This window comes from Neophocaena asiaeorientalis, unplaced genomic scaffold, assembly GCF_003031525.2.
Source record: "Neophocaena asiaeorientalis asiaeorientalis breed wild unplaced genomic scaffold, Neophocaena_asiaeorientalis_V1.1 scaffold93, whole genome shotgun sequence".
Lineage (NCBI taxonomy): Eukaryota > Metazoa > Chordata > Mammalia > Artiodactyla > Phocoenidae > Neophocaena > Neophocaena asiaeorientalis.
The window spans coordinates 1,716,129-1,731,956 of NW_020174273.1; positions in this window are offsets into that span (position 1 = coordinate 1,716,129).

The window sequence follows — 15,828 nt, forward strand, 5'->3', positions numbered from 1 at the left end:
CTTTTGCCCCTGGTGCAATTTTCCTGGAGCTCTTGGAGAGAGACCTCAAAGCAGACACAAACCTGTGCTTGACTCTGCACATGTGCCTTAAACCAAGAGTGGTTTAAAGGATGGTGCAGAGGCCACCACAAACCAGAGCGCACGGAAAGGAAGTATTTCCTTGAGGCTGAGGGCCTCTTTCCCAAGGCCGTCTGTACTGGGAGCTCGTGGGTCACTCCTGAACTGACCCAGGGCCTGGTGTCTGGCTGCAGTTGTACTGACTTCCTCTTTGACCCAGAACAAGCCACATCTCCTCTTCAGGCCTCTGTGTCTTCTTTCAAATGAGCTGGTTGGACCCTGTGAGCTTCCGGGTGGCGCTGAGCTTCAGTAGGCCAGGTGCATCCCTACTGCTTGATGACCCCGTGGCTGGAGCAGGTGAAGGTCATCTACAGCCGACTCGTAGGCTTTCCTTGGCAGATCTGAACTCACACGTTCTCCAGTCCGTAGCCGAAGCTGCAGCTCTAAAAGGCACCAGGCTCAGAAGGAAGAGAATTTGTCCTTTATGTCTTTTAAAGAAGAACAAGGAATAGGCAACACTTGAACTTTGGAGACTTGAGGTCAGTGATTAACTTGGGTTCTTCAGAAGTTGTACATGTTGACTTAAAGGACAAAAGTGGGCGGGGAGCTGAGGCCAAGGCTGTGGGTAATCAGAAGTGTGGCATCTTGCTCCAGAATGCAGTGCCCTGGCTTGTCTTGGATGTGGTCAGGCCCAGGGGACTTGCAGGGAGTAGTACTGGAGCCCAGAGCCCTGAGAAGTACTTCAGCTGCCTGTGGAGTGGGGCCCGTGCACAGATAATCCTGGTTATCTCTTGTTGTGGTACAATCTACTCCACATTTGGCGGCTTAAGAGAGCAATCATTTTATTGTTTATGATTCTTCGGGCCAGGAATTTGGGCAGAATTTAGCTGGGCAGTTTTCTGCTCCACGTGGCATTGACTTGGATCCTTTGGTGTGGGGTTCAGTTCATGGCTGGGCTGGTCTAGGGAGGGTTCCCTCTGGTGTCAAGACCTTGGCAGGGCAGAGCTGCAAGGCTGGGTTCAACTGAGGTGCTTGGCTTCTGTCTCTTTCTCTGTTATAGTCCCAGGGCTACTTCCTCTCTATCTGGTCTCTCCCTGTGGTCTCTTTAGCAGGGTCACCAGATTTCTGAGGTGATGGTTCTGGGCTCCTGAGAGAGAGAAAGAGAGAGAGAGAGGGAGGGAGAGAGAGAGAGGAAGAGGAAACTGCAAATCCTCATAAAGGTTGGGACCAGAACTGGCACAGTGGTGGTGACCTAAATGGGAAGGAAATCTAAAATAGAGGGGATATATTTATACATATAACTGATTCACTTTGCCGTACAGCAGAAACTAACACAATGTTGTAAAGCAACTATACTCTAATGAAACATTTTTAAAAATTACTATTGATATATCATGATAATATTAAAATTGTATTGTTGGAGAATGTTTTAGCTGCTTACTGATGATATATGTAGTTTCTTTTTATATTGATTTTATATCTAACAAATTTTCAAATTTTTCTTATTTCTGAGAGCATTATATATATCATTTAGGATTTCCCTATGAAAAAATTTATTTACATTTAAATATAGATTTCTTCCTTTCAAAAAACAAAAACAGAACTGGCACAGTGCCATTTCTGCCATATTCCTCTGAGCAGTCTCGGAGCATCTCGGATTCAAAGACATGGACGGACAGACGAGCATGTGTGCACAGGATGGGAAGTGAAGGTGGCTGTCTTTGGGGATAAGCCACTATAAGGCCCGTTTGGCAGAATTTGGGAGGATTGGGATCCTGGGATCACATCAGGGGTAATGATGCCCAGAAGGCCTTTGTGGTTGCAAGCATGTCAGTGTAACTGCCCCTCAAGAGCAGACCCCCTACTGGCTCTGGGAGTAAGATGTAATGATAGCTCTTTCCTTCTTACGTCCAGGAAGCCATCCTGACTCAGTGATCTGGACACGTCCAGCCCCGGAATTCCTCACTCAGCCAGGGTTTACCCCGTTCCCTCTCAGGGAGGGAGAAACGATTTTTATCATGAGTGCCAGCTCTGATTGACTATTAGTGTTTCCTGGAGCACAGTGTCGGGAAGGGCTCTGAGACCACGTCAAGGCTCAGTGCTGTGATACATTGGTCGTGTCTGCCTTGGGTGTGGAATGGAGGATGGCATCACTTGTGCCATGGAGATTTATTCTATCCCTGGGTCTGACTGTGCCATGCTCTTACCAGAAGGGAGCTGGGTATATGGATTGGCCTCTGAACTTGCCGTGTGCCCTCCCACCTGCCCCCATTTGCAGGGCTCCTCTCCTTCTTAGTGGTTGCCTGCGACTTTCTTGGCCTTCAAGGTCTTCCTCCTCCAAGCTTTGCTGGACTGCCCTAGTTTCCAGATTTCTATGCATTTAGGCTGAGTGGATTTCCACCATTAGATACTACCATGCATTGTTAATTACTTTTTCATGTGCATAGTAATTATTCCTAACTAGGCTATTAGGTAACTGAAGCCGAGGTCTGGTTCTTATATGTCCTGGTATCCTTCCTTACAGCTCCCAGGAAGTAACTTGGCACTTCTGATGGTAGTGACTTAAGATGAGCATTAGGAGAGAATTTGAATATATTTGCATCTATATTTCCTTGCGAACAGGCATCGATGGTAGAAATGGGTTAATACGCACAGGCCCAGCTGTGGGTTTTGCCAGGAGAGTTTGCCTGGATTGGAAACAAGGGTACTTAGCCAGGGCCAAAGCAGAGCTGTTGGTCCCGTGGCCCCAGGTGCTGGTACTGGCTGAGGCTTTTGGGTGGCTGTGCTTCTGCACGAGTAATTCCTGATGACATGCCCACAGCTTCCACGTGCATCTAAGCTCCCTCGGTCCTTATTATCGCCTGTTGTTTGAATCATCAGTCCGAGAATGCTTACGTCAGTATTCTGGTAGGTGAATGGGGGATGTGTCAAGACTGCAGAGAAGGAAATAGGGTGATGGAGGTGGCGAGAGAAGCTTTTGTAAGTCTTGTGGGAATGGGAGTGGGGGATAAAGCTTCCCTGTTTTTCAACATCATGCCTCCCAAGGAAAGACTTTGCTCCTTCTTGCCTCTGGAGGGTTAGTGCTTATCAGGTGCCTATGCTCCCATACCTGGAGCTCAAAACCGAGAAGGTGGATTTGGCAGAATTCCTTTGAGTTGTGTATTGCTGTGTCTGGGTTCATCTGCACATATAAAATCCCTAGAGACAAATGTGAAGAAGCAGACATCATAATTTAGGTTACTTTATTTCTAATAAATTACCTAATTCTGTGGAACCTGGGTTCATCCATGGGTGGGTGGGGTGAGGAGGAAAACGTCAATATCCAATTTTGAGCAGGACTCTTAGACACCTGTTTCCTATCTGTTCTTGTCAGGTGTCTAGTAGAGAGGACTTTATAGCATTTCTTCAAGATTAGTTTGGTTCCTCCCTGGAGAGAAACTCACACATGGCTGGCATCCCTGAGAAGGGTCATAGCTCTGCAGATGCCCCATTGGGTAAATCACACTTCTACCTGGTCCAGTGATTCTGTGGTTTCCCTGCATGCCCACTGAGTCACCTTGTGTACATCCAGCAACCACAAATAATCAGGATAGGTTTTATGATTATTAAGATATAGAGGCAATTAATGTTATTCATGATATGTTGGAAGGAGGGTGAGATCTTAAAGTATATTCTGAATCATCAAAAGCATCAGAGGAAGGTGAAACTCTGTGCAGCCCAGCCACAATGCTGAATTAATTTCATTTTATTGTCTTTTTGATAACTGGTGACCTAAATATTGTTTATTGGAAAAGCCACTCAGAGAATGCGATTTGCCAGTTGCTAAGAACATCAGCAATGATGGCTGTAATGTGTTGAGTGTTCACTTGATACCAGATGTTGTGCCACATGCTTCACGTACCCACGATCTCTTGTCATTTCTCTGGATTGATGGGAGCTTCTGGTAGCATTATTAAGAAATAAACATCATAAAGGGATGCTTCCTTTGTCTCCTTGTTTTGTTGGTTTGCGTGGCTTTAATAACATCATTCCTGGAAGGTTAGAGTCTTGGGTTTGATGCAGCAAGTGTTAACTGGATTTCCCTTTGTCCTCCCAGCCTGTGCAAGGCTCTGCAGGGTGTATGGTGAAAAAGCATCTTCTGCTTTCTTTGCCTTTCATTCTTGTCCCAAATCCTGACCTCACATTAGACTGGGGACTGTGTACGGATTGGCCCATCTCCCCAAACTAGCTTCTTCTCTCACTTCCATACAATTTTAACACGATGATGGATAGAACTAACACCTCTTTTCTCTCTTTTGAAGAAGATGTACTTTGCACTGCTTGGAAGGAATCAGTTGTTAATTTACAGTTACTGAATGCTTATTCACATTTAACCATCTGTTTAAAAATGTACCCGAGATTTGCTTTAATCATGCGTGGTAAGACACGCAGACACAGAAATGACTGTTGTGGTGGAAATTTAGACGCACAGATTCCTGGAAACGGAAGGCACACCACGCCACACGGGGCCACACAGGGAAGCACCAGGGTTGGTCAGGAGGCAGAAGGAGAGTGACGAGAAAGTGTGGGTAAATCCTTTATTGTGATGTTTGTGGGAAGGATTGGGTGACGTGGCCTAAGCAGGTTTAGGATTGGCTAGTTTGAATGATTTTCGCAGGCTCCATGGTTTAGGGAATGCCCCAAGTTGTTTGGTACAACTGGAGGGATGAGGTTCTGGGGTGATCTGAGCAGGGGTCGTGTGTGAGAGCTTGATGAAGTAGGTAGTTGGGAGATGTGGGCTCTGGACTGGTTGGTTTGCATATGAAAAGTGTGCTAGAAGGCTGGTGGTTTGCGATCTCTAGGAGTTGGCTAGCCCTGGGAGGGGCAGTCTCTCCCAAGGCAGCAAGCCCCCAGACTCCAGAGCATCAGGCATACAGAAAATTTAAAAATACGGTTAATATGCCATCCTTCAAAGTATTTACCCAAGAGACAATGGACATGTATTAGTGCCAGCTGCATGTCCGGCCTTTGCAATTCCAGAGCCAGCACAGCACTCGACCCAGTCTTAGATACGTGGTGGCCCTCGACTAATGTTGTTACATACGTGCTGAATGGATGCTCCAGACTCCAGCCTGGCGTGGGGAGAAGTGCCTGAAATGCTGTCTGTATAGCTTCAGTGCCTGAAATGCGGTTTCTAACCTCAAGAAGTATCCAGTCTACTTGGAGAAGGAGACCTATACTTATTATAACATCATCATTGCCATAATAAAAGCTACCGTCATCTCCAAAACTACTCCTGGAGTCCCTGATGCCAGAGAATGACCTCGTGGTCCACCTGGCCTTTTAAGGCCAAACCTGAGTGGCCCGAGTTACCCCCTGTCTGCACCTCCCCACCCCTTGACCCCCCAGGCTTCACGTTCTGCTCACTCTTTCCTCTAAAGCTATTGCCCAGCCTGGCCCTTCTTCTCCATCTCTACTGACTGCAAAGAGAGACACTGTGTCACGTCACTGAAGGAAAACCACTGCCTCCCAACTTCCCCAGCCACCCCTTCTAGAGGCCTGGTCAGAGGGGCTGGGTGGCTGCCTCCCGCCCCGATTCCTGTCTGTGCCCTCTGTTACGCAGCAGAGCCTGGGCGTTCTCATTCAGAGCAGCTGCACCGGCCGTGGCGGGCCCCTGGGAGGGGAGCAGTGGCGGGGGGCACCCTGAAGGTAAGGTGGGAGCCTCTCTGCCCACCAGGGCCCTAACCACCCGGAGACTCCGTTTTAAAATGCTCTCTCGGGCTTCCCTGGTGGCGCAGTGGTTGAGAGTCCGCCTGCCGATGCAAGGGACACGGGTTCATGCCCCGGTCTGGGAAGATCCCACATGCCACGGAGCGGCTAGGCCCGTGAGCCATGGCCGCTGAGCCTGCGCGTCCAGAGCCTGTGCTCCGCAACGGGAGAGGCCACAACAGTGAGAGGCCCGAGTACCGCAAAAAAAAAAACAACAAAAAAACCCAGTAAAATGCTCTCTCCCTGGTGGTCCAGTGGTTAAGACTCCGCACTTCCACTGCAGGGGTCACGGGTTTGATCCCTGGTCAGGGAACTAAGGTCCCAGCTGCCACATGGTGTGGCCAAAAAAAATAAAATGCTCTCTTCGCCCCAGAAACCACTGTCTCTGGCGGGGGCCTGGAGCCAGCACAAGGCCAGAGACAATTTTGAGGTAGACAGTTTGTCCCGGACCCCTCCCGCCTCCTCTTTGTGTGTTTCTCCCCATCCTGAGCCCTAGTTCCCCCAGGGCCTCCCAGAGGGGCCTGGTGCCGCAGGCCGTGCTGTCAGCTCCTCTGTGTAACTCAGTCACACACCCAGAATTTAAAGGTCACTCCTCCCCACTGTGTTTCTGCCGCCACAAAAGAGCACGGGAAGCAGGGCACGATCCGCCCTACGAGGGGGTGACTCCCTAAAGGGGCTGTGAGTCAGGAGCCCGGGGATTCACGGGGGACGGCCCTGTGGGCCTCGCAGCGCAGGCAGGATATGTTCCTCCGCCTTCCCAGTTAGGGGTGCGGAGAGCAATGGGGCAGGAGGAGGGTAGGGCCAGGAGCCCCAGGACAGCTTCCATTGTGCATTTGCAGCTCTGATTGGAGGCTAGGAAACTCAGAGGAAGGTGCAGCTGTTTCCTGGTGCTGCTGTAACAAGTTGTCATAGGCTGGGGGCTTAAACAACAGAAATGTATTTTTTCACACTTCTGCAGGCTGGTAGTTCAAGATCAATATGTTGGCAGGTTTGGCTTCTCCTGAGGCCTGTCTTCTCGGCTTGCAGGTGTCTGTGTTCTCTCTCCGTGTCCTCGGACGGTCTTTTCCCTGCATGCCCCTGGTGTCTCTGTTTCTGGTGTGTCCAAATGTCTTCGTATGTGGATACCAGGCATATTGGATTAGGGCACCCTAATGGCCTCATTTTAGCTAAATCATCTCTTTAAAGAACCTGTCTCCAAATTCCGTTGCATTCTGAGGTACTGGGAATTAGGGTTTCATCATATGAATTTGGGGAGGACACAATTCAGCCTATAACAGAAGGAGAGCACGGGGGCAGGAACTTAGAACTGCAGTGCTCAAAAATATTCAGGTGGCCAAGAATTTGTGAGTCAGTGCTGTCCATTCAATACCATGTCGAATCAGTGGATTCCATTATATGAACTAAGAATACCTTGACTAGCAGAAAAGAGCTTGCTGTGTTAAGTGTGCCATCTAAAATCCCAGTGAAAAAATTGGGCATGGGGAGAAGGAAAATTGTTGAACTAAGCAGACCAGCAGTTTTGGGTTTTTGCTGTAGTATTTGCTTACTTGCTCAACTATTTTTTCATCCATTGTACTTGCTGACAAAACAGTAGTAGATGCCAGAGTTTTCAAACTTTCTGAGTGAAAACCCTGAAACCGACAAATCCCATGTGCTAAATACATTTTCTGTATGTATTGGGAAAAACTCGCTATTATTCGGTGTCAGCAATGGAAACCACCAATATTCCAGAGAAGCCTGGTTTGAGAATTGCTATGGGAAGCAACATTCCTGTGTGTCTTCTCTAATTAGCAGAAGGCTTACAGAAGGAATAACACTCTTCGATGATCACTGAAAGAACGGGGATTTGAGAGGCTAATCATTTGCAGTCTAGCTTCTCCATCCATTCATTCACTTATTCAACATAATTGATCTGCACCTTCAATAATGCTCACATCGGTATTCTGGTAGGTGGATGGGGAATGTACACAACACTTTCCTAGGCAGGAGTGATAGAGAAATGAATCCATTTCCATCCCTGCCTTGAGGACCTCAGTTATCAGTTAAGAACTTTGTTTGCGAACAGCAGAATCTACTCTACCTGGTTTAAGCAGAGAAGTAATTTATTAAAGAAGCTCCAGCAGCGGCAGAACTGGCTTGGAAGCGAAGCGGCCAATCTGGACAATGCACTGCTGCAATGGAGATGCTTCTGCCCCTACTGGTGGATGGGCACCGATGCTTGACATTGAGCACAAGACACTACTTTAAAATTTTCTGCTGTTGATGTCTTTGAAAGTTGGATGTCTGCAGCCACTTTTGCCAAAATGGGTTCCACGAGGCAACCGCTGCTTCATGCCTCTTACGCCTGATTGGCAGAGCCCAGGTCACGTGCCTGTACCACAGCTGGCAAGGGAAACTGGGAAAACAAGTTTCTGCCTTTTACCTTAGAGATGTGTAAAATCATGAGATGGGAAATTCTGTACACATAGGAAAGGTGTCAAAAGGCACTGGGTAGACAAAAAGCATGACAGGTGTCCACTCTGAACTCCCCATCTAATGGAGGAAACAGATGTACAATAAGTCCCCTACATACGAACCTTCAAGCTGCAAACTTTCAAAGATGCAAACGTGCGTGGCAGTCCCTGTATGCCAGCTGTTGTACTGTTCTACTGTACTTTTCAAGATATTGTACTGTAAGATTAAAAATGTTTTCTTTATTTTTTGTGTTTATTTGTTTTTTATGTATTATTTGTGTGAAAAGTATTATAAACCTATTACAGTACAGTACTAGATAGCCGATTGTGTTAGTTGGGTACTTAGGCTAACTTTGTTGGACTTACGAACAAATTGAGCTTACGAACAAATTGGACTTACAAATGTGCTCTCGGAATGGAACTCATTCATATGTAGGGGACTTACTGGATATTAAAAATTAATGGGACAAATGCTATAATCGAGACATCTTGTGGTATGATGGAGACCAGGAAAAAAGTTGTCAATAGCCTGGGATGGTCATGGAAGGCTTCGTGGAGGAGGTGATTGACGACTGAGCTTATCTTGATGGGCTGAAGCAAAAGGGGGCCAGCTTGGAGCTAAATAAGAAAAAGAAACCTCCCTCTTTGATTTTAAACACACCTCCACAGTGAGTGGGCCAGATTTAAAAAATGAGAACCGATGAAGCAAGAAGAAAAGGCAGGTTGGAATCTGAATGCATTAGTGGTGGACTCTTGTGAGAGCTGGCCGGAAGGTGCTCAGGGCATCCTGCATGGAGCTCTCTGCATAATCGACCTGGCTTGTGTCCTTTTCCTTCCCAACTCTGCTCCCTTCAGATGTCCTAATAGGTTATGGCTTCCAAGAGGAAATATGCTGTGCATCTTCAGAGGGGCATTTTGGAAACACAAAGCCTGACTTCAAAGGAGTAACTCATTCTTTCTAAAAAAAAAAATGTGGCTATAAAAAGTAATAAGGAAAGTATAGCAGAAAGTACAAGTCCCTTGATAACTAGCATTTATATATTTATATATTATCTTTTTGAAAAATCTCAAAAGCAATCAAATTACACTTACTTTGCAATTGTTTTTTCCCGCTTTCCATAAAAGTGAGTCTTAGATTTCTTAAAAGTGAGTCAGGGGCTTCCCTGGTGGTGCCGTGGTTGAGAGTCCGCCTGCAGATGCAGGGGACACGGGTTTGTGCCCTGGTCCGGGAGGATCCTGCACGCCGCGGAGCGGCTGGGCCCGTGAGCCATGGCCGCTGAGCCTGCGCGTCCGGAGCCTGTGCTCCGCAGCAGGAGAGGCCACAACAGTGAGAGGCCTGCGTACCGCAAAAAACAAAACAAAACAAAACGTGAGTCAGTAGCAGTGTCTTAATGTTGTATTGGGTCAACAAGTATTTAATAACAATAAGGAGGCTAAGAATGAGGATATTTTTAAGACCAAGGTTGGTTTAGAGAGTTGGAATGCAGGCCCCCCTTCCCCTAAATCTCTTACTCCTCTGCATTTTCCCGTCTTGGTAATTGGCATCACTTGATAATGGCCTTCGTTTCTGCCTCCCTCCGCCCACCCCGTTCCATCAGCAAGTCCTGCTGGCTCTGCCTCCATCCTCAGCTCAGATTGTCCCCTTCTCCCCATGCCCGGCTGCTAGTCCCAGGCATGGCCCCTCCACCTCCTGCCCGGACCAAGGCTTCCTGACCAGTGCTGTGCTCCCAGTCTTGGTCTTTTCTCGTCCCTGCTTCTCACTGTAGCCAAATGGTATTGCAAAACAGAAATGTCTGTTTGTTGCATAAAACTTTCCAGTGCTGGCTTCCCAGCACTCTTAGATAAAATTCAAGGTCTTGCCTGTGGTGGCCCCTGGCCAGCTTCATACCACTCCACTCCCTCCTGCCATCGCAGCCTCAGCGGTCGTCCCTCAAGCACGCCCTCAGATACCTGACTCGGGACCCTTGCTCGCTGCCTGTACAGGCTTCCGCTCTCTCCTCTCTAGGGAGCTGGGTTCTTCTTACCTTTTAGGTCTCGGCTTAAATGGCGCTTTCCCCAAGTGTATTTCCTTGATCTGTTGTCAACATAGTGCTGCCCCCAAACCTGGTACTTTCTGATTGCAGTTTCTTGTTTGTTTATCTCCGGCACTTAGCACAATCATCTGTGTTCTTCTGGTTTACTTCTCCTCTTTCTCTCCTCCTAGAATGTACGTGCTCAGGAGTTGGGGCTCTTACCTGCCCTGTTCACTCTGTATCTGTAGCATCTGGCCCAGTGTGCTCAATAAATGTTTCATGAAGGAACAAGCGATCTAGAACCTTCACATCCTCTGCCAGACCTCTTCATACCCGCCTTTGAGGAGAGGAGGCCTCTCTCTCACAGGCTGCCCCCCTCCCCTGCCTGCACCGGAATGCCTTTGAGGAGCGCTCTCTCCTCCTGGGAGGAGACCTCTCTCTCACAGGCTGCCCCCCTCCCCTGCCTGCACCGGATGCTGGCTTGTGCTTCTCCCACCCACTTGCTCAGCTATGGCAGCCAAATACAGATGATGCACCTCCCACCACTTCGTGAGACCCGCCCATCTCACAGGTCTCCGCTCCCTGCTGCATGAGTAGTAGGCAGTAAAGCAGGCTGCCACCATGGGCTTCCCCTGCAGTGTGTGCTGGAGGGGAAAGAGCGCTGAACTTGGGGGCAGAAGCTCAGCTTTGGAGACTCCCACCCCCCTTGCCGTGTAACTGGGAAACACTCTCTCTTGAGCCTTCCTTTCCTTAGCTATCGAATGTGAGTGGAGGCCCCTGCTCCAGGCTTTCTTTCAGGCCACAGAGGTGACGTCGGTGCCTTCCTGTCGCCACCGTTAAGTGTGGCGTAGTAGGATTTTGCCCAACATGGTAGGTGTCATTAAGGACGAGAAGGGCAGACGTGGAGAAAGGAGAGCCAGATCAAAAAATGTGACTGCAGCGAACTTCTGTGCCTTCAGCAGATCAGGAGGACCCCCTTAAACCATGGGGTGCAGGGCAGGAGTGGGCCTGAGCCTGGGGATGACAGTCCTGTGTAAGGCTTGGCCCTGTGCCTTCTACTGTGGCCCAGACCACAGGTTTGGCCACACAAGACATCCCCCATTCAGATACTAAAGAACCAGCTGAGAGCCTCCTTGCAAAGGATAGGCATTGACCTTGACACTCAAGAGGCTTGACTGGGGCTCTATTTCTTCATTTTGGCGACATGTCATTTGGGCTCTTGCGAGAGCGAGGTTGGTTGAAATCCTTCTTTCCTCCAATACCATCTCCCGCTGTAAATATGCAAGACTGCATTCCGTGAAGCTGGGCTTTCGCTACAGGACCAACCGGGAAACCGTCTCTGACTACCTCTGGGCATGTGTTATGGCTACAAGGAAATCTAAGATTCCCTCTCTGCCCCTAAGGCAGGGTTTCTCAACCTCAGTGGCTCCTTGCAGGAGGGGCTGGCCCAAGGCATTGCAGGATACTCGGCAGCATCCTCTGGCCTCCATCCACTAGACGCCAGTACCAACCTCCGCTCACCCATGACAACCAAGTACGTCTCCAGATGTCGCCAAATGTCCCCAAGGGGCAAAATCCCTCCTCTTCTTTGAGAACCATTGCCCTGAGAGAAGTAATTGTCCAGTAAATGCGATGGACAAAATGAATTTTGAAGAGGAGTGTACTGTGAGCTGAATACAAAACACAAGTCCACTTATGTGAGTCACTTGACTGTCTGGGCACTGCAGGGCCCTTGTTTTGGGGGCTGCTTGGCAAGCGCTAAGGGTGGTGGGAAGACAATGTTAGTTGACCACACCCGATATGATGCTTCTTTACAGTTTCTATCTAGCCTGGGAAAATTCAGAGATTTACGGGCTCCTTGACTACAAAGATTAGTTTGCCTTAACAAATGCAATGTCTATGAAATTAAATTTATAGAGTAATTTATAAGATGATTAATAACAAAGTTGTTGGGAAGATTAATAGATAAATTAATAGATAGATAAATAGATAGATAAATTAATAGATAAAGATAGTGCATGTCCCATACATGTCCCATACTCGGCCTCCAATTCATAGCTATTTTTATGTATTATTGACTAATTTCTCTGTCATGTGCTATTTATATTATAGCTATTATACAAGGCACATCTTCCATGTTCTATTAAATTTGTTTCTTATTGGATGCTCACAACCACCCTGCAGAATATGTGGCATGATGCCCATTTTTTTTTTTTTTTTTTTGCGGTACGTGGGCCTCTCACTGTTGTGGCCTCTCCCGTTGCGGAGCACAGGCTCCGGACGCGCAGGCTCAGCGGCCATGGCTCACGGGCCCAGCCGCTCCACGGCATGTGGGATCTTCCCGGACCAGGGCACGAACCCGCGTCCCCTGCATCGGCAGACGGACTCTCAACCACTGCGCCACCAGGGAAGCCCGCATGATGCCCATTTTACAGATGGAAAAAGTGAGACTTAGAAAGGTTTAGTATCTTGTCAGGGTGACACAGCCTGTGCAGGATAGGGATGGTATTAAAATTCAGATTGTTCCTCTTTCAAGGCCTTTGTTTTCCACTAGACTGGAAGGAATGTCAGATTAGGGTTTCAACGTCTGTCCCCAATTGTTTTCATCCATCCATCAATTTAAGAATAATTTCTTTTCCCCTGAGGGGTATTTTTACAAAATGGTTGTATCTGTTTTCAATATACGTGTCTTCTCCACTCAGATCAATTATACATTCTAAGAGGACAAGGAGTGTATCTCGTAGCTCTTTCCATCTCAAGTGTCATTCACAGAGTTGGTGCTTAGTAAATATTTGCTCTGTGACTCTTCTTCATTCCTATGTACTTCTAGCAAGATTTAGTTGAGAAGGAGTAAAACCTCTTCATACCTCTTAAGGAATGGAAATTCTCTCTTACAAGTTAGCTCCAGGGATGAATGATTTCTTGTTTGCCCTCTAATTTTAGACACTGTGAGGAGCAGCTGTTCGACAAGATACTCTGGGAGTACCGCCACTCACGTCAGTCGCTCTTTCTGCAGGACCTGCACCTGTGAAGGTTGGGGGCGCGTGACTGATGCAAGTGCATCTCTGTTCAGTTGGACCACATGAAAGGGTAGCTCCTCGCTGTTATAAGGAGGGCAGTTAAGCTGAGGAAGAAATTCCTCCAGGAAGTCAAGCCACAAGTAGGTGTGTGTGTGTGTGTGTGTGTGTGTAAGGGAGTGCCGATCGGGGTGGTGGCAAAATCTCTACCTGGTAAATGGCTGAGTGGTCATCCCATACAACAGACCTCAGGGATCAGTGTTTTCAGGGGTATCTTGGAATGAGTCTCAAAATAAGAAAGTCACCAACTTTGTCATGGGATGGACCATGAAATTATTTACCTTTTATATCATCGTAAAACCTGAGGCTCACTTGGTTATCTGGGTTAAATGGATGCATTCTTGCTCTAAAAGGCAAAAGAGGGTTTGATTAAAGGAACAGTGGGGTGGGCAGTTGGGTGATGATTCTCATGACCCAGCCATCTGCTGGATCTGCCTGAACGAAATAGTTGATTTGGAGGCCTTCGAGTACTGTTGTGTCTTCTCGAGGTTGTGTGAACCATGATAGGACTAGAGGGGATTCCTTTGCTTTATTTAGGGGAGTTTAGGGGAAATCCTCTAGCCTCTGTTTGCGCTCCCTCCCAAGGTGTTTCCAGGCTTAAAATGCTTACCCTTTTGGCTGGAAAGGGTTCATTTACATCTGCCTCTTCTGTTTCTAGCCTGGAGGCTGGGTATTAGAGGGTAAAGAGCCTTTTCAGGGTGGCTGGCGTTTTTGTTGATGATGTTGTTGTTATTTTGTTTTAGTTTAAAATTCCAAATCCAGAAAATGACTGTGGGCTGGGCAGGCCCGGTTAGGAGGCCCAGAATGGAGAGGGGCCCCATATTTGCCGGGCAACCTGGGAGCCCAGGGCCGCACAGAGCCGGCTCACTCACCATTGGTTTTATTTATTTATTTTGTATTAAGGTAACATTCATATAACGTAAGATTACAATTCCGTGGCATTTAGTACATTCACTGTGTTGTGCCACCATCACCTCATCACAAACATTTTCATCATCCCTCAGAAGGAGATTCTGTGCCCATTACCGGTCACTCCCCATTCACTCCATCACCCCCGCACCCCGACCTCGGGCCCCTGGCAACCGCTCACCTGCTCTCTGTCTGTAGAGTCAACTCTTCTGGACATTTCATGTAAACGGAATCATACAGTTTGTGGCCTTTTGTATCTGACCTCTTCTAGCGTAACGTTTCCAAGGCTCACTGTCTGTAGAGTCACCTCTTCTGGACATTTCATGTAAACGGAATCATACAGTTTGTGGCCTTTTGTATCTGACCTCTTCTAGCGTAACGTTTCCAAGGCTCACTGTCTGTAGAGTCACCTCTTCTGGACATTTCATGTAAACGGAATCATACAGTTTGTGGCCTTTTGTATCTGACCTCTTCTAGCGTAACGTTTCCAAGGCTCATTCGTGTATTGGAGCATGTGTTGGAACTTCATTCCTTTTAAAGCTGAATAATATGCCGTGGCATGCATGGATGTACAACATTCTGTTGATCTGTCGATGGACATTTGTGTTGTTTCTACCTTTTGGCTATGTTGAATAGTGATGCTAAGAACATTCATGTACAGTTATGTGTTTGAATGCCTGTGATCAGTCCTTTGGGGTATATACTTAGGAGTGGAATTACTCAGTTACATGGTAATTCCGTGTTTTGTTTTGTTTTGAGGAATTAACATCGATGGTCTGGCCTCTGGTCTACTGTTAGGACCATTAGAGGGGCTTTGTTACAATCATGAGATCAGAGCCTTAAAGATAATGTAATCCACCTTCTCACCCATTGCAGAAAGTCTTGTCTATAACAAACCTTATAGAAGCCCCTCCATCCTCTTCATGCACAATTCTAGGGCAGAGGGACACCCTACCTGCCAAGGGTGGCCAGTGTCACCTGTTGGCTTGCTCTAGTTCTGCCCTATAGAGAAGTTTTCACCTGGAATCCATAGACTTTGGGGGTTTATCCACAGGTGAGCTTCAGCGTTGAGAGGTGCAAGGCAGAGTTTGTAACTGTCATCGTTCTTTAAGGGGTCCCTGAATCACTGCTCTGGAGTGACCCAGCAATGCCATCTCTCTCTTCTGCCCATGAGCCTTCAAAGGCTTACTGGCAGGCCGCCGCTTGGTTGACAGGTGTCCTCTGCTCACCTCTGCCATCCAGATGCGAAGAACAGCAAAGGGTCTTCCCAAACGCCCCGCTGTGAGAAGACAGAGCCCAGGCTGAAAGGCTGTGCAGAAGCAGGTAGAAGAGCATAGCAAGCCCCTCGCGTGGGCCCCACTGCCTGTGACCTTGGCCACCTGTGGTTTACTGCAGATGTTGAAAGAATTTGTTATCCAAGAGATTGTTTCATTTGGAGACAAGGCCATTTCTGAAAAAGCTGAGAAAGTCCTTGAAAGTTGCCCAGTTTCTGATGTTGGTAAAGTGAGGAAAATGTCATAATCAGCTCTTTTTTTAAAATAAACTTTTTATTGATGTATAATGTACCTGCGG